Consider the following 19419-nt stretch of genomic DNA (forward strand, 5'->3'; position numbering starts at 1 on the left):
ACCTGTACACCATCAGTATTCCAGAGGAGCGTGAAGTTAAATTCTGATGAGTGGGCAGCACTGCCTTGGTACATTGCACCATCCACAATGTCTTCTAGAGGGTGATCACTGGCTGAACTCACTCTTTTCATAAAATACTTATATATTTTGTCGTTTTCAAGAAATGACCGTAATGTGTCAGTCAACCTCATCTGAAAAAAACTGCCACGCGTATCTTGGTACTCCTCATCACAGCTGTGGCAGGCTGTCAAGTCCACTTCGAGATATTCCTGACAGTTTTTGCAAAAAAGTGTGTCTGCACTTCTGTGCCTCTTTGAAATCCTGACAACTTGAAGAATTTAAATGTGTTTGGAAGTGTGTTGGAAGATGGCAACAGAGCTGAAAAAATGAACAAAATCTGGTACAAACACTCTCTGGTTAGTTTAAACTTGCGTCAACATTGCTGAAAGCACTGCCCTCAGAAAGTGCACGCTTAGTAGTGTCGGGTCTCCAAGATGTGATTGGGTTATCAGAACCTGCAGAATCGATCTCAGATGTGGAACAGTTCATTGGATCATCCTCCTCACTATCACTGCATGAGGCAGCACTGGATATATCACCCTGTCCATCGTCCAGCGCTGAGGGTGACGAAGTGCCACTAACGCAGTGGCTAGGAGTCTCGCTGGAGCCAGGAGTCTCGCTGGAACCAGAAGTCTCACTGAAGCCAGAAGCCTCGCTGGAGCTTGCTGCTAACGATGATTGCCAGCGCCGGCAGGATTCCCGTAGAAGCTAAAATACAAATTATAAGTGTTTGTACTTCACACGAACATTTGTAGCAATTCAATTATGAGCTTGTACTCCTTGAAGTACTCCTACTTGAAGCCAAGTCAAGCTCGCTTCTGGTTGCGCCCCAGTGAGCATGCTATCAATGGAACATTATACATTCTCCTATAATTGTAAAAATCTGAACATGCTCTCAATGGCACATTATACCTTTTCCTCCAATTGTAACAATTTGAAGCAAGCGGATGACAATGCAAAGAATAGCAAAGCACAGGAAATGTAATGTAATGAAAGGAATTAAAAATGGACATAAAAGACTTTCTGCACAATGTTGCATATGCAGGTAGGGCCATGCCTGGAGGCACACTGAGGACAATTTGATTAAACTGCAATAGTTAGAAGAGATCAATTTCTTGGTATTTCATGGCTCTCTTCACACCTCTTTTTAACAACAAAAATTTATTTTTGCATTTTTATTGAAATTAGCTACCAACAACAGAAGTGGAAACCAATGTTCAGTTGGGCTGGGTTTAATGGCACTAGGCTACTAAGGGCTTCATGCGCCAAACGCAAGGTTTAGTGTGTATATAGGTGAGAGATATCAAAAGGTTTGTTTAAAAAATCATATCTGGTTGAAAAGCTTTGCTTCTTTCAAGAATGAAATGACACATTAGATATTTACGATTGAATCTTGTCCTAAGATTAGGCTGGGATGGAATGGGATATGTTTCTCAAAAAAAATCTGGGAAGTGTTTTTTCCTCAGTTTATCGAGTCCATTACACGAGCATAAAATGTGCATTACTGTCATCTCTTCTCCGCACAGCTCACATGCTGGTCTCTGATGTTTAGCAAGAATAAAATTATGTGTAATGTGTGTCTGTTCAATTCGTAGGTAACATAAAATGACTTCAATGAAACGGAAACCAGTGTGGACTAATATATATGCAGAAATAGAAAAAAGTGCTGCTGTTTACGCACCTCATTTGAAAAAAAATGGCAGGTAGTGGTAACATGTGCATGTTTTTCTGTAGTTTATAAAGGCTCTGTTTTCAGTGAAAAATATCATTTATCAATAGAATTAGTCAGCAATACAGCCAACTCCTTATTTGACCTTGGTGTCTCTTTAAAGAGAGCATGGGAATGTGTAGCCTTTTAACTATGGCATAGCAGTGGCTAATACCTGGGAATCCAATGTGCTGGCTATTACAGAGTACAGCGAAAACGTTTACGACCATTTTCACAAACATGGAGAAAACAGCCGCTCCTTCACTCTTGGGTCAATCATGATTCATGATTTCAATATTTCTGTGGAGAAAGCCTCCTCAAGAAATCTCCTTCCACTCGAGGTGGCGTGAATGGTCCACAAAGGTTGAGATTAAGGCCAAAATGTGGCCCACAATATGCATGCCGCTCTATGTAACATATATATTTCGTCATGCTGAGTCTTCTAAACAACTTTCACAAGCAATTTCTACATTCACAACCCAGTAAAACGTGTTTTGTGGGCTGCATGAACCAGCAGATGCAGTGAAAGATGTCTGGAAACACTTTTGCGTGTAGAAATGGTCTCTGCTGGCGACGCACAGCCCATGTAGAACAAGACGTTGTTCAAGAATGGTCTGAAAGCTAGTTATGTTTATTTGGGTTTCGTGTAAAATTTGTTACCCTTCTCTTTGCCCTCGCGAAGCTCAGGGCTCGGGTGTGGTGAAAACACCGCATGCTTGTGTGCAGCAATTTGAAACACAGCAAGTTGCTGCTTTTTCTGGCAATGTTTGCCTTATCAATCAGGAGTGTCCGGTCTTGGACGCTTTTCCCATGGATCCAATTCTTTTTGACACAACCGGCATCCTGAGAATAATTGAAAACCTTAAAATTTCTTCCTCCTGTGGCGTCGATAACATTAATTCGAAATTTCTGCTTAATACAAAGATGTACAGTTCAATGATCCTTACCAAACGGTTTGACCAGTCTCTGGAAACAGGCTGTATTCCCAATGACTGGAAAGTTGGGAGGGTGATTCCGCTGCACAAGTCCGGCGATAAACATTGCCCTGATAACTTTCGCCCTGTGTCGCTAACCAGCATTCCATGTAAAATCATGGAACATGTGATCTACTCTCATCTTGCTACCTTTTTAGAATCCAATTGCTTTTTCAGTAATGCCCAACACGTCTTCCGTAAATCATTTTCATGCGAAACGCAACTCATATGCTTCACAAATGACTTGCATTGCATTCTAGATCGCGGATCCCGTGCTGATTCTATATTTATGGATTTTTTTAAAGCATTCGACAAGGTTTCACGTGAGCTTCTTTTTCTTAAACTAAACAGCCTTATCATCGATTCCACATTACTTGCATGGTTGTATTGTTTTCTTTCAAACCGAAGTCAGTTCGTAACAGCAAATAACGTCAATTCAGATTCCTCGCCTTTTGACTCTGGTGTGCCTCAGGGGTCCGTTCTTGGGCCCCTCCTTTTTCTCATTTATATAAACGACTTACCAACTACTATATCGTCTTCCGTTTGTCTTTTTGCCGATGACTGTGTTATTTACCGCGGAATTAATGACGATAATGATACATCTGTTCTTCAGTCGGATATTAACAAGGTACTGGATTGGTGTAACCTGTGGAATATGAAGCTAAACATTACAAAACGCAAGCATTTGCCCATTTCTCGTCTTTCTACTACACACTTTACCTACTGCATTAATGGCATCACTCTTGAAACTGTGTCGTCTTATAAATATCTGGGTGTTCATGTCTCTTCTAACCTGTCTTGGAAACCTCATGTTGACTACATTATAAATAATGCTAACCGCATCACTGGATACCTTCGCAGAAATTTTTTATGTGCACCAAGTTCATTAAAACTACTACTTTACAAAACTTTGGTCTGTTCTAAATTGGAATATGCTTCATCGGTGCCTGTAAGTGCATCTTTAAAGCCTATATCGTCACTCCAAGTTATTTATTTGTGCCTGTAAGTGCATCTTTAAAGCCTATATCGTCATTCCAAGTTCGCCAGCGCTACACGCTACGATAGGCCTACTTCGACCGGGAAGGCGGCGACCGGCGAGCTCCCGCCATCGCCGACCGCGCCCGGCTCCACGATGACGATGGAAGTGGCGGTGGTGGGAACCGACATCGACCCCAAAGAAACCGAAAAAGAAGAATGGATTATGCGACTGAAGAAGCGAGCGGAAAAATTGGAGAACAACGAACGCCACCTAGGACACCAACATGGTGCCGGAGACGCGGCGGCAGCGAACGCCGCCACTGTTGCGACGACCGACGGCAGCGACATGAGCGCCTACAGAGAGGCGGGACGGAAACTCGCTGAACGTTCAATAGCCTCAGACCTCCCGAGACTTCCAGCGACCGGATGGAAAGTAGTTCTGCGTCCCAAAGAAGGACTCACAATGCTGAAGAGCACCACCGAGATGAGAATTGCGGTGGTCATCAGGGAGAACGCCGGAATCAAGGACGAGGAGGCACTGAAGGACAGACTAGCTATAAACGCCAAGCAAGGAACGATTACCTACCACTCGCCTAGCTACGAAAACGCGAGGAAGGTGGAGAAACTTGAAACTGTCAAGATCGGAGACAAGGAACGCGGTGTGACCACCTACATGAACGCACCAGAGAGTTGCGGCAGAGGAGTCATCCATGGAATTGATGTGGAATACACACACAAGTATGTACTAGAAGGACTGAACATTAACGGATTCAACCCTCTAGTCATAGATGCACGAAGAATGGGGAAGACTAAATCTTTCCTAATCACCTTTGAAGAAGAGACAGTACCACGCAGAGTAGTCTTGAGCGGAATCACTTTCAAGTGCTTTCTATAGAAGAAACGCTATGAGGTCTGTTACAAGTGCGGAGGACTTGGCCACCGCTCGGACGTCTGCGACAGTGAGGTGACCAAGTGCCGCGGCTGTGGCATGACATCGCCCCCCGAGGGGCACCAATGTACACCGCAGTGCCAACTATGTGGCAAAGAACACTACACCGGGGACAAGAGGTGCAAAAATCTCTTTCGCACCCCTTATATTGTCAAGAAACGCCAATGGGAAGCCAAACAGGAGGCTGAAGAAGCGAAGCAAGAAGACCGAAGGCACAGCCGCTCCCGTGATAGATCCGGCAGCAGAACGAGGTTTCGGTCAGAGTCGTTCCCCCGGCTACAATCCGGACAGCAACAGCCACGCAAGGAGCAAGCTGCAAAGGTGAGCTGGCCAGCTAAAGTTTCCCAGGACTCCGAGACAGTTAAAGAATTAAAAGAACTTATTAAACAGCAGGCAGATCAGATTAAGACTTTAACTGATTATATTAAGAAGCAAGAAGAGCGGATCAAAATGCTAGAAACGACAGCTAAACAACCCGAGGAAAACAAACCGCAACAGGAAAAGGCAATGGCGCCTATGCAAGTGGAGCAGGATAGAGAGTTTGAGAGAGAGAAGGTTGAAAAACCCCCTTCAAAAAAGAAACGTACCAAAGAGTCGGATCTTGAGACCAAATTCGAACAACTAAACGACAAAAAACAACAGGACATGAAACTACTGAACGGGACACTAATGCAATTCATGAAACAAGTCACAGAAACGATCAGAGTAGAATTTGCAAAGCGAGACGCTGCTCTCACGGCGGAATTTGAGAAAAGGGACCAATGGATATACGCGGAATTCCAAGCAACCAAAAATGCCTTGGCCAAAGAACAATAATACTATCTGGCAGTGGAACTGTAGGGGCTTTCTGCGTAAATGGGCCGTTTTACAATCGTTCCTTGCAAACGGAGACAAACCGGAAATTATAGCTTTACAAGAGTGCGGGAAAAACGCGAAGCTGCCCGGTTACAAATCGTACCCGGGCCGAGGGGACAACACGCAGGTTGCCACCCTTGTCAAACGCAACGTTACCGCGCTGCAGCACGAGACAGGGCACGTCCAATTAGATCACACTCTAATCGAAATGATACCGCGTAAGCGGAGAGAGAAAAGCCTATTCGTCTTAAACGTATACAGCTCTCCGAAACAGAGAAAGGATTGCGGCTTCGACAGGCTATTCGCAAAAACGAAACAGATAGCGGGCAAAAACCCTATCGTCATTGTCGGGGACTTTAACGCTCATCATCCCGCATGGGGATACAAATATACGCAAATCAAGGGCAGAGAACTCTGGGACAGCATTCTCCACAATGAGCTCATCTTGATCACTGACCCCATCAAACCAACAAGACAGGGCAATAGCGTGAGTAGGGACACTACACCTGACTTAACACTCACCGGAGGCCAAATCACGGCAAGGTGGTGTAACACGGGGGAGGACCTAGGAAGCGACCACAAAATTATTGAGATTGTGGTAGAAGACGGACCGCCCACACCGACACCCAAAAAGGTCGCAGCGGTAAATTGGGATCTATTCAGGGCGAACCTTCCTACCCGAGACGCAATCAGGGACATAGAATCTTGGGGCACAGACCTTCTCGCAGCAGTTAAAGAAGCCACCGAAGAGGTGGAAGCAGACGACACGCAAGAGGAGCTAGACAGGCGTATGATAGGCCTGTGGCGCAAAAAAAGGGAGCTAGAAGAAAACCTTGCTCAAAACAAGGGGAACAGAAACATACGTAAGCTCCTAGCCAAACAGAATAGAGATATCGAGGAGCACGCGCTGAACTTAACCAGACAAAACTGGGGTAGTATCTGCGAGCAGATGGACCGCAGAATCAGCAAAGCCAACACGTGGAAAATGCTCAGACATCTCTTAGACCCGGACAAGACAAAGTATGAGGCACGACAACAACTACAGAAACTCGTATATAAATACGAAGGCACTAGCGATCAACTAATCTCTGAAGTGAGGGACAGGTACTTGAGGTGCACACCACCCACACCCCTCCCCGAGTACAAGGGCGCAGAGAATCCTCTTCTAGATGGGCCCATCACCATCGGAGAGGTTAGGGCGGAGTTGAACAGACTCAGAACTAAAACTGCGGCAGGTCCAGACAGAATCAGCAATCGCATGCTGAGGAATTTGGATGATGCATCAATTAGAAACCTAACAGCGTACATGCAGGAATGTTGGGACAAGGGCCGAATACCACCTTCGGGGAAAGAGGCCAACCTAGTCCTTATTCCAAAACAAGGTAAGAAACTAAGTCTCGAAAACCTGAGGCCCATTTCTCTTACCTCATGTGTAGGTAAGCTAATGGAGCACGTTATCCAAACGAGGCTAAACAGATTCCTAGAAGAACAAAAGCTTTACCCCGACATAATGATCGGATTCAGGACACATCTTTCTGCATGCGATGTTATGCTTCAACTTAAAGAACAAGTGCTAGACAACGAAACAGCTGATACCAGAGTAATAGTCGGCCTTGACGTGGCCAAAGCTTTTGACAACGTTGACCACGCAGCCATACTAGAACGCTTAGAAACTCTAAATGTAGGGGGAAAGGTATACAACTACGTGAAGGACTTTCTTTCAAACAGAACAGTTACTATCAGCCTAGGAGGGAAGGAAGAGAAAGGCATAAGGCTGGGCAACAAAGGTACTCCCCAAGGCTCGGTCCTATCACCGACACTCTTCAATATTGCAATGATTGGCTTACCACAGAAATTGACGCGTATAGAAGGGCTCAACCACACAATATACGCGGACGACCTCACCCTCTGGGTTACCAGAGGCAGTGACGCGCACATCGAAGGTACCCTCCAAAGAGCGATCGAGGAAATTGAGTCGTACCTAAAACAAGTAGGACTCAAATGTTCTGCCGAGAAATCTGAAGCGCTCTTCCTCGGCCCACAAAAGAGACGAACAAAGCCCCATGAACATGGGATAACGCTAACGGTAAACGGGGACAAAATACCATCAGTGGAGATGATTAGAGTACTGAGTCTTAGGATACAGACAAACGGTAAGAACACCGAAACGATACGAAAACTCGAATCGAGTGTAAGCCAGACGTGTAGGCTACTCAAAAGAATAGCAAATAAACACGCGGGAATGAAGGAGACGAACCTCTTAAGACTAGTTCAGTCATTTGTAATCAGCAGAATCACATACGTGGCACCATACCTACGGCTAGCCAAAGCAGAAAAAAACAAGATTGAAATCCTAATTAGGAAAGGCGTCAAAACCGCTCTGGGCCTCCCCCCGTACACATCCACCCAGAAAATTCTGAACATGGGGATTTCAAACACCCTAGACGAGCTCATTGAGGCTACCAGAGTAGCGCAACAACAACGACTTCTACGCAGCCATTCGGGGCTAAAAATACTATAAAAGCTAGGCTTCGAACCTCGAGCGCGGCTCAAACACACGGAGAATATCCCAACAGACATAAGGAACAAAATCAGAATCCCACCACTCCCAAGGAATATGCATCCGGTACACCATGAGGGTAGGCGAAAGGACAGAGCGAAAGCTCTGCAGAAAAAATTAGCCAATAGACAGGACGTGGTTTACACGGACGCGGCGGAATATGAAGGCAGAACGGGTTTCGTAGCCCTGGCGACCAGGGAGGGCGGAGACCGAGTCTCGTGCTGCAGCACCCAACAGAGTGATGCAACAGCGGCTGAGGAGGTAGCCATTGCGCTGGCTTTAACTCAACGGAATGTTAGGGTGATTATAACAGATTCCAAATCGGCTATCCGCAACTACAACGCAGGCAGGGTATCTGTCGAAGCAGTCAAAATTCTCACAGCCGGCCCGACACCGGCAGAACTAATTAACCTTGTTTGGACTCCGGCCCACGAGGGCCTCCGGGGAAACGAGACAGCGCACGCATTGGCCCGAGGACTCACACACCGGGACCCCAATGCGGTCTCGTCGAGTAGAGAGTCCCTTCAGACGAGCGAGGAGCTGAACACGTACCAAGATATTCTTAACCATTACAGATTAGGCAGACAGACATTACCTGGAGCATGCAAGGGCCTCAGCAAAAAGGAAGAGGTCATATGGAGAAAGTTACAGGCGGGAGTTTTTCCGAACCCACTCGCACTAAGCAGATGGCATCCGGCGATCCAAGACCCCAGGTGTAAACAGTGTAATGAAATAGCAGACATGATCCACATGGTGTGGACATGTCCTAGCCACAACGAACCAGACAGGAATATAGAGTCCTGGGAGGCTTTAATGGCCAGCCAGAAAGAAGAAGAACAAAAAGAAGTCATCCGTCTGGCCCTGGACACCGCTGAATCCCAAGGGATCCCAGCCTGCTGAAAGGGGAGGAAGATGACGGCGGCCAAGACTCGTCTTTTTCGCCCTCTGATTCCTTGACGGGTGCAAATAAAGTTATTTCATCATCATCATCATCGGTGTGGAACCCTGGGGTCGAATCTCTCATTTCTGACTTAGAATCAGTTCAAAACCGGGGTTGTCGTTTCATACTTTCCAACTATCATCGTACTATAGTAGTGTAACTGCCATGAAAGCTAACCTTTCCTTCCCGCTTCTTTCCCATCGCAGGTCAATAGCTTCATTATGTACTTTTCACAAAATTTATCATAATCCTTATCTTAAAGAGAGGTTGTTAAAAAGACCATCGTATATTTCAGCACGCATTGATCACCGCCACAAAGTTTGGATCCCTCCTTGTCGCACGAGATGTTTTCACGATTCATTCATACCCAGAACTTGTGTCAGCTGGAATGACCTTCCCCACGATATTGCTGAAATTACTGATACTGTTGCCTTTCGTAACGCTGTTACTAATTTTATATAAGTCTCTGTCTATATCTATGTTTTATTTTAATAGCTGCTGTTTCCTTTTGTTGTTTGTTTTGTGTAATGCTGCCTTTTGCTAGTGCTGTTATTGATATTAAACCAGTGTGTGCTGTAACTATATTAAAATTTTTTAGCAGCTGTTTTGTTTTTTGTACTTGTATGTTATTCCCACTCCCCTCTGTAACGCCTAACGGCCCTGAGGGTAGATAAATGAAATGAAGTGAAATGCACCCAAAACCAAAGAGTTCAACTCTCTAAAAACTAATGTCGCTTGCGGGTTCAAAGCAAGCTGGGAGCTGTAATTACCAATGTGCTTGAAAAGCCATGCCTTTTGCTGACCACAAACACTCCTTTTGTGGAACAAGCAAATCAGTGCTCTCCTTGGACAGCACTATGCATCGAAAGACATGCCTACTCTGAGGCGATAGGCAAGCTGTTGGTGCGCACATCCAAGATGCTCGCACAGGTTGACAGTTTCTCCGATGCCCCCCCAGATTCCTGTATGCAACACGCCATTCCCCACAAGTGAGCAGCTGTATGTGGAAGCTGCCACGCACATCGAGCTCGCTATTAGCCGCCAACTGCACTCCACAACCTGGCACACGGTAGTCTGCGGAACATTTCTCAGGTGTCTAAAGATGGCTTGAAATGTGCCCATGCCATAGCATCATTACGCGATTATCAGTAGGCTCGGTATTTTCAGCTTTTAATCGAAAAACACTGATAAACATCGGCTGGTAAAAATAATATGGCACCGGCTAGAACCGAAAAATGCCACTTTTTGATTTGTTCATCCTGGCCTAGGACCCATACTCAACAAAACACTTCCCATTTGCTTCCTTTCACAGTACAGAAACAGGCCAGCAGGCACTCAGAAAAGCGGCCCAGGGGAAGGTGGGGGCACTTGAGGCTCTGCCGTGCCAACCGCCGAAATGAACCCGCTAGCATCTCCGTTGCTCTAGCAATAAACAATTTGCAGCTATCTGTAAGTCACCTTCTCTCCAAGGCTTGTTTTTCCAACAACAAGATCTCAGTCCCTGATGACAATTCCTCATTCTTCATGGAATTAGTACTAGGAAGCCTGGTAGGAAAGCTGCCAATGAATTCAGTTGATATGAACTGATCAACAGAATGAGTGTACGGGCGAGTGCAATATGAAAGAGTTCGAGTCAGAGTTCTACAGTTGTCACCAGTACAAGGTGAGCGCCGTTATCAACCCTCATATAAGCAGAGCAGCGATCGAGGAGAGCTCAAGGTAACACCGGCGCAACTTAGAAATATACTTGAGGACATCAAGCTTTTCCAAAACTCGAGGAGCGATTCAAGTGAAGGTATGTTTCTGGTCACATGGAGCAAAAGCTCGAGTCAAGGCATGTTAATCAATTTGTCCATTAGCCTAGTACCATCTGCACCTCATTTAGATTTCAGTGCAAGCTAGGAGAAATATAGAATCAAAGAGTGCACATATAAAAACAGCATAAAAAATGATGTTTCCTTTCACTACTACAAAATTGCACTTTCTACAGATGAAAAGTTAAACAAAAGTGTAAACTTTTATATGAAATCTAAAATGACAAAGAAGGTCGCCTGTTCCAAATTAGTCAGAAACATGAAGGCAATAAGGCACCCAAAACTCACGCAACAGACAAAACATGTAGCTATGTTTAACATGAAATACTTCACATAAAAGGCAAGAGAGTTTTTGCCAAAAGCAACAAAGGAAGGCGTGCCTCTCACTGCTACTACAGACAGTTATAGCTTTCTTGGCCTCGTGTTCCCTCCAATCGCACCTTTTACTAATCATAAACAAGCATTTAAATCAGCAAAGTTTCTATCCTGCTTGAACTTTCTGATGAGGACCAATCTAACATTTCAGAATGATAATTTATTTCCTGAAGCAGCAAGCAAGTTCAACACATTTCTGGTTTAAATATGAGACAGTGATTAGAAGGTTAATGCATCTATTGCCCATGCATACTAGTGAGCTGTCTGCTTTCATGCAGCAACCATTAAGTATATACAAGTCTGAATCAATGTACTGAGTCAAGATCACGTGAAAAGTGTAGACTTACTAGTTGTCCTGCATTCCACAGGTACTTTTTGTAAGGGCCGCACTATCTGCTTCGATCCATCTTTGAGTGGCAACGAAACCACAACAGTTCTTGTACCTGACGGAATAAGAACAGTGTTTGAAATAGTTTGTCAAGCATATTGTACCCTAGACAATGTGACAAAACATTCGAGCGTAAAATCTATACACCTTTCATGCACTGGAAAGTTTTTTTACTTGAACAAGCAATGCAATTATGTGATAGGAAAAAATTCAGACATACTCTGTAACAAAACTGCCACGCCATACGCATGGTAATATCACAAATAAAGTTTTACAGGACCCATGTTTTCAGAAAAAAAGAGTTTATAGCTCTGCCTGGCGAAACAGCCGTGTGATATTTCCAGCGGATAGAGCATGTACGCACACGTCCCGTTAACTTTTGGCCCTCCCAGTACATGAAATAGAAACCCGAAACAGTATTGTGGCCATGCATTTCGAACACGTGGTGGGGTCATTTGTGCTCGAGCCGTGCCAGGCGGCGCTACATATACAAAACTTTAACGCACGTAGCGGCTGTCACAGATAATCCCTTCGTTCAAGTGCTGCAGCACAGCGAAACGAATGATAAAAGCCAAAGCACAGTGGCAGAAACAAAGCAGGTACGCACGTTAGTACGCTATTTGTCACGCAGCACACCGCTCTAGCTCTCCATAAGCATGCTCACTTCGGTGATATGTATACTTACGTCGCTGAGTTGTTCACGCTGGCGTACTCCAAGTGTTTTTCGTTGAGCAGGCCGACAGGCGTAGACACAGTACCATGAATCGCTGTGCCGGCCGCAGGAACAACTGTGCGCAACGAACACACCGAACTTGGGGTTCTTAGGGTGCCTCGATGCGCGCGCCGCGCGCCAGTCGCGCGCATCGATTGAGGCACCCTAACCAAACTAGAACCAAGAACCGAACGCCGCCAAGCCCTTTCAGATTTGGATGTGGATAGAAGACATCTGGAGAAGGCTCCGCCAAAGGCTTCATAAAGGAGTAAGGACACCAAATTTTAGTTGTGTAGTATGTATGTAAGGGGATGCACAGCAAATTACTAAACATGAAAAGTAACATGGATTGCGCTAAACAACAATAAACATTTCTTAAATCAATTTTTTAGGTTGTTTGGTTTCGGTTTCGATCTTCGTATGGCAGTAGTGATGCCACAGACGAAGTCAACTTATGTATGTACGGTGCACTAAAACTGCAGAAAACCGGTCGCTGCTTAGTTCGTTTTCGCAAGCCCGTCATATTACATATAGTCATATTTCATGCCGCACGAGACCAAAACAGACCAAAACGCGTCCGCTTAGATGACTGAAACCGAAACTATATGAGAAAAAAACGCGCATAAGCGCGCGTCATTTTTTGGCAATTTGGCGGTTAGACTACGGTCCCTTCAGGCCGTTGGGTATTTGCGCTCGTTCAATGTGGTCCAGGTTTGCCCAACATTATAACCGTCTAAACGTTGGATTTTCTTTCATCCGTGCGCGGCCTTTTTTTCTACAATGGACTGTTACGGCCTGGTGTTTTTTGAAGATGAGAAGACATATGATGTCTTGAAAATGAATCGCATCAGCAGCAAGTCTGGCGAAGACCTTGCCGAGGGATGCGAAGTTGTTGTGCAGTGGCGAAATGAAGGGTCGTTCGCTTCTACACTCATCGGCGTTTCAGGTAAGCCCTGATATTCATATCGCTCTTTAAGACGTACGTTTGTGCAATTCTAATTTACCTGCAGGCGTGTGGTCAGTTAATTACCGGTGCTGGCAGCTTCATGTGCGTGTATAGTTCCCGATTCTAGACAAGGCCAATTTGAACATAGGGCGCTCGCGGAAAAGGATTGTGCAGCGATGTATTGCGGCGGTAATTTTTACGCCATGGTAATTAAACTGCCATTTGCCCCGAATCAGCATCCAAATGCTCTCGTTCGAGAAAAGAATTTTTTTTTTGTAGTGCTTACATCAATGTGGAAAATCTGATACGTGTGCTGCATGTCTCGCATTGTAGGCATTGAAGAAGAAATAATTCTTTATTGAGTGCTGCGCATTTTGTACTTGCTCCCAACCGTAAATTTTTTTTCATATAAGAGGACGAACAGAAGCTCGTGCGGAAAATGGAAAAAATGATTTCACTTCAGAACAAGACTGCACGAATGGAGTCCGGGAAAAAGTGTGTGTGTGTGTGTGTGTGTGTGTGTGTGTGTGTGTGTGTGTGTGTGTGTGTGTGTGTGTGTGTGTGTGTGTGTGTGTGTGTGTGTGTGTGTGTGTGTGTGTGTGTGTGTGTGTGTGTGTGTGTGTGTGTGTGTGTGTGTGTGTGTGTGTGTGTGTGTGTGTGTGTGTGTGTGTGTGTGTGTGTGTGTGTGTGTGTGTGTGTGTGTGTGTGTGTGTGTGTGTGTGTGTGTGTGTGTGTGTGTGTGTGTGTGTGTGTGTGTGTGTGTGTGTGTGTGTGTGTGTGTGTGTGTGTGTGTGTGTGTGTGTGTGTGTGTACGCGCGCGTGCGTGTGTGTGTGCGCGCGCGTGCGTGCGAGCGCGCCCGCGTGTGCATGCATAACCACCTGCAATTATTTTTTTCGCCATTATCCACTCTGCAGTAACTGCTACTCCATATATAAAAAATATTGTTTCTGATCTGTATATTCTCTCTGCTTTCGTAGACCCCAGCACATAGCAATCCTTTGAGATATAAAACAGTGATTTCATTTGTGATTGGGAAGGTCTAAGACGTTATCTAAATTTCATTTGCGTTAGTATTTTTTGCATTTCTCAACGGCAGCTGTAAGGTGTCTTTTGTTATTGGTTCAAAACAGTGCATGCCAGTTAGCAATAAATTTACGTGCTGTGTTTGTTGTGTGGTGAAAAGGACAGAAAAATAATTCTCTTGCTCCATAAAGCAGCCGTAGACTTGTACTTTTCATAGCATTCCACTTCATCTACCATGACAGAAGAGACAGAAGCAGAGGGAACACCGCCTTGCAGGCAGTAAAAACGTTTTCAAGATAAACATGACAGGCATACCAGTACACACAGCAGGTTAACTTCTTGACCATGTGGTGTTGTATGTGAAGTATTATTCAAATGTAAGTCAGGAATGCACTCAGTTAAGAATGAAAGTGCCCATGTAACAAAAGGTATATGGGGGTCAAGACTAATAAAAAAATTCCAAGGGTGCACATAGCCTCTCATGCCCAGAGAATGCGAAGCATTTAAAATTTTTGAGGGTGGCCGACCTGTATTTGGGAGTCACCACTAAGTTGGCCTTATTCAGATTAAGTTGGGCACCTATAATTTTGGTCAACTTCGGACGAAGTCAAATTTCATGTGTCTGGTGGGCCAGATTTTGTGGGTGGACCACCTCAATTTTGAAGTCATCACTGAGTTGGCTATACTTAAATCGGGTGGACACCAATCTTTGTCAAATTCTGACAAAGTCGATTTAAGAAAATAAAATGAACATTTGCAGGGGCAAGTAAGGAAATACCAAAGTAAGTTTCTTCTGTTAGATCAGTGATTTTCGGAAAGAACAATTGCAGTCAATAATACACCCATCAGACTTTTAACCTTGTGTTTGGTGCATGATAGCCTCAGTTGCTTGTGCGCCTTTAAAACCAACACAGAACAACAACAAAGCAACCTGACTGCTTGGGCCGCATGTTACGTTTAAGCGCGGCACATAGCTCTAGTTGGCTATGGTGTCGCATTCTTTGCCGATGTAATGTATAAATTCCTGCCCAAACCATGGTTTCGATGCTTACTGTTATCGCATAGAAAGTTTTACAAGAATATATGCATATTTTTGCACTTTTTCCTGGCAGTAGACTGTTCTGAGCAAAACGTATACGTACATTTGCACTTGTGTTATTTCTTGCATGAACTGTGGTAAATAATTTATAAATGAACCCTCTGCCAACTTTGTTTCCTTTCTACTGCTTTCTATCAATGTTTGCTAAGGTGTGCGGTATCGTTTTGGTACTAGGGCTCCACGGCTACCTCAAAAAAGCTTAAAAGCTCGTCAAGGAACTGGAGCAAAAACATTGCCCTCAGCAACTACCCATCATGGACGAAACTGGGCCATCTGGAGAATAATCAACAGATGCTTCAACACTACCACCTGATGATAACAGTGACGCACAGGCCGCTAAAGATCCTGGAGAAGGCGCTGTGGGACCAGTACACAATGAACAGCAGGCTCCTGGAGTCAGCGCAGCTGCGGCGCCTTCTAACGTGACCATGTCATCACAGCTGTGGCCCACATGGAGCGACCCTGGAGTAAGTACTCTGTGCGCAATGTTTCTGCCTGAAGGTGCACTGCAGTGTCTTGTACTGGACATAGCTATACCATGAGGCTTTGCACTCTCTGCTCTTGTCTGGAGGTTATTTCTCTGGTATTCTTGAATTTTCAAGGCATTCTTGATGCCTTTTTGTTCACATCTGTCACGCTTCATAAATGTATCTTGTGGCTGTAACGAACACCTAGGCAAAAAATGTCTTGGCTTAAACAAGTGTGGAATACAGCTCTACTGAAAAAATATGCAATGCAGTATTTTCATACAGCTTGTCAGTAGATAGTAAATTAAAATCTTTCACCTTTCTTGTGCTTTGAAAATGTTGCAGTTGAGAGAAACACTACTGTTGAGTTCACTTGTTTCATTGGGCTGACATCAGGCAAAAAAAAATGCGGCACTGTCCTATAAGAAATAAGACAACCTCTTTTCATAGTGCAATATTTGAAGAAAAGGTTAATTGTATAATGGAGTAGTATTTATAGTGAAACCAGTGATTCATTTTTAAACAGTTAAATGCAGACAGGGCAGAAGCTCAATGAAAGTGTGACATTACCAGCAGTGCCTGTTTGCCGCATTCGACCCGTGAGATAGCCATATTTGAATCTGTGGGGTAGCCAGCCTATAGGTCTCAACTTTTTTGCATTGCATTTTCTTCCAACTGCATAATTCTGTATGAACAATTTTCTTCACATGCCCTCCCTTTGTCTGTAGAGATACACTCAGTGCAAACCTTTGTAAGAAGTGACCAGAATGCAACAAAAGTAGCTCTTTGGGCAAGGTGTGGTGTGGAAGAGATCATCCTAAATTGGTCGAACGCATTTGTTTCTTGCATTTTTAAGCTGTATTCTATCAACTGAGAAGAATAGGAAGGAAATGACACTTTTTTTTCCAGCTCCCCAAAAGCCATGAGTGTGAGCCATAATGTATAGGATAGTGTGAGCCATAATGTATAGAGATTCAGCCTGTCCGAAGAGGGGTTCATGCACTGTCAAGTGTGTGGCACCATTAATCTTGTGCATTATTTACTGTTTATAAGACGTCATAATCATGTGACAGTGAAGCAGAATCGACATTTGAGCTAGTTGGTATTGCATCTTGTAAATTTATAAAGCACACTCAGGACAAGAAGCCTGGATCCATGGGACATGTGGCTACTCAAGATTCTGTTAAATTTGCACCATTTAATTTCAGCCGTTACCATTGTTGTTTTTTTTTGCTACAGGACGACGCAGCTCACAAGACTGTAGCAACCTTGCACATCAATAAACACAAATGCTCCCATTAGCCACCCATTCATCATTCATCACATCTGAAAATGCTTTTTTTATAACAGCCACTCACAGAGCATGCCGTTTTTTAGGATCATTGGGTAATTTTAATGCGAAAGCATTTCTTTGGTCATGGCTGGCGTGGACAGCGCCTGTCGTCAAATGTGTCATCAGAACTGTCCGCCCACTGTCAATCACCAACTGCATGGATAATTAACATAATAGTTCATTAAAGGAATGTGTAAATAGTAGGAGTAATTAAGTTAGTGAGATGTTTAAATGATTCGTTAATTATTGGAGCAAATTAAGTTGTGATCCATTCTTGTTGACAGCGCGTTAAAGCACAGGGACAGAAGAAACACAGAGGACGACGTCACAGACGCTGTCACAGGCGACGTCACAGGCTCAGCGCCTGTGACGTCGTCCTCTGTGTTTCTTCTGTCCCTGTGCTTTAACGCGCTGTCAACAAGAATGGATCATTACCAACTAGCCCGGCAATTTGTCCTAAATTAAGTTGTGGACAGAGCGTGTCTGTAAGAACTGTTATCAGAGCATGTCAGCCTGAATAGCCAGATAATTTGACCGAATTTGGTATGCAATCTAATTTGAGTACGGCCACATCAATAGTCATCTCCAAATTTGGATGGGCCATCCCCAAAATTTGGCCCCTTTCCTGGACACTTGAAGTTTGCCCTCGTCAGAATTGGACCAAAATTGATAACTAACCTAATTCGATAATGGCAAATTCAATGGTGCCCTCCAAACTTATGTGGGCCCACCCCGAAATTCGGTCTCTATAGGGACCTCCAAAATTTGACTTCATCTGAGTTTGACCGGAATTGATGTCTAACCTAATATAAGTGTGGCCACCTCAGTGGCGACTTGCAAATTTGGGACAAAATTTTGGTGGGCCAGCCCCAAATTTTGTCCTTTTACTCCAGAAATTTGACTTTTTCCAAATTTGACCTGTAGAAATGCACGTGGAACTCGTAACAGAACAGTGTATGGAATACGCAATGCTTTCACATTTTGGCAAGTAAGCAGATTTAAGTGTGCCCCTGTAATGTTTCAATATATTAAGGGTGCCTATCAAAATATCTTCTCAGATTCTTTAACTTTCCATGTTTCTCTCTGACTACTGCAGCAAAACTTTCCTTACCACTTCAAAGGGTGACAAATGTGAGGGGCCTATAAGATGATAATACACATCATCCATTCATACAAAGAAAAACAGTTCACTGAAACTGAAATGACACAACAGAAAATATTTGTTCCTGTTTCATAAAGCCAAATTTTTCTTTAAGGATATCTTGCTTCAATCTGCGACTATTACTTCTCCTGTACGTCTTTAACACGGGTTTCAGTTTCATCCAAACATCTAATGTGATGTGTGAGCAAACTTTTTTTAAACCATGGTAAAAGTAGTAAAAATTTGGAGCAAATTAAGTCAGATATTTTCATGCAGTTAAAATAGCAAGACAGAGCTTAAACTAAAAGAGAAAAAAAATGTTTCCACAAAGCACGAAATGAATAGACACCTCTACTCATCCTTGACATCCTTTGCCACACCGAAATTCCTTTCAGGCATCACATAATGAATATTGTGAGGGTACAATTTATACAAGTTAGTTCTTTGTTCATGAGGAAAAATTATTCTGGTATACATTTAGGTTTACATGCTTGACTAGAGAGTTACTGAATATTGTCATGAAACATTGGTGAACTCTCCTACACATTCTGCAAGTAGAGATCTATTTCTCCTTTATGCTCATGCAAAGGAAAGGTTATTTCTTTTTTAGTCGCTCATTTTCCCTCACTTGGGGCGTGATGTGCGCCTGTAAGATTCAGTTTGTGCCACACTGCTACAAAACAAACGAAAATGACTGGGGATGTGCAGCAGCTGTTTTTGTTTAACCATAGAGCAACTAGCCTGTGTTTTGGCTTTTTCATGGCCTGTGAGATCAATGCTGCCAGACACAAATCTTTCCTGAACTCTTTTCCTGCCAAGAGATATAAAGTGCACAAATCCCGCACATTACAGGTTCCAGCTTTCTTACAGAAAATACTGGTGCACACAGCTATGTTTGCATAAGCAAAGCAACAACCAGTGCAGGACAAACGAGCATATTCATGCTCCCTTCGTTGGCAGCAAGAAATGGCTTAGTTGTATATGATGTTATTTGTTTATTTATTGATTGATTACTACCTCAAAGGCCCCATTGAAGGGGTATTACATGAGGGAGTGGGTAACGGCATAATATTGCTTCAATCGATGACTTCAATAG

Source organism: Amblyomma americanum, chromosome 8 (genome assembly GCF_052857255.1).
Source record: "Amblyomma americanum isolate KBUSLIRL-KWMA chromosome 8, ASM5285725v1, whole genome shotgun sequence".
Taxonomy (NCBI): domain Eukaryota; kingdom Metazoa; phylum Arthropoda; class Arachnida; order Ixodida; family Ixodidae; genus Amblyomma; species Amblyomma americanum.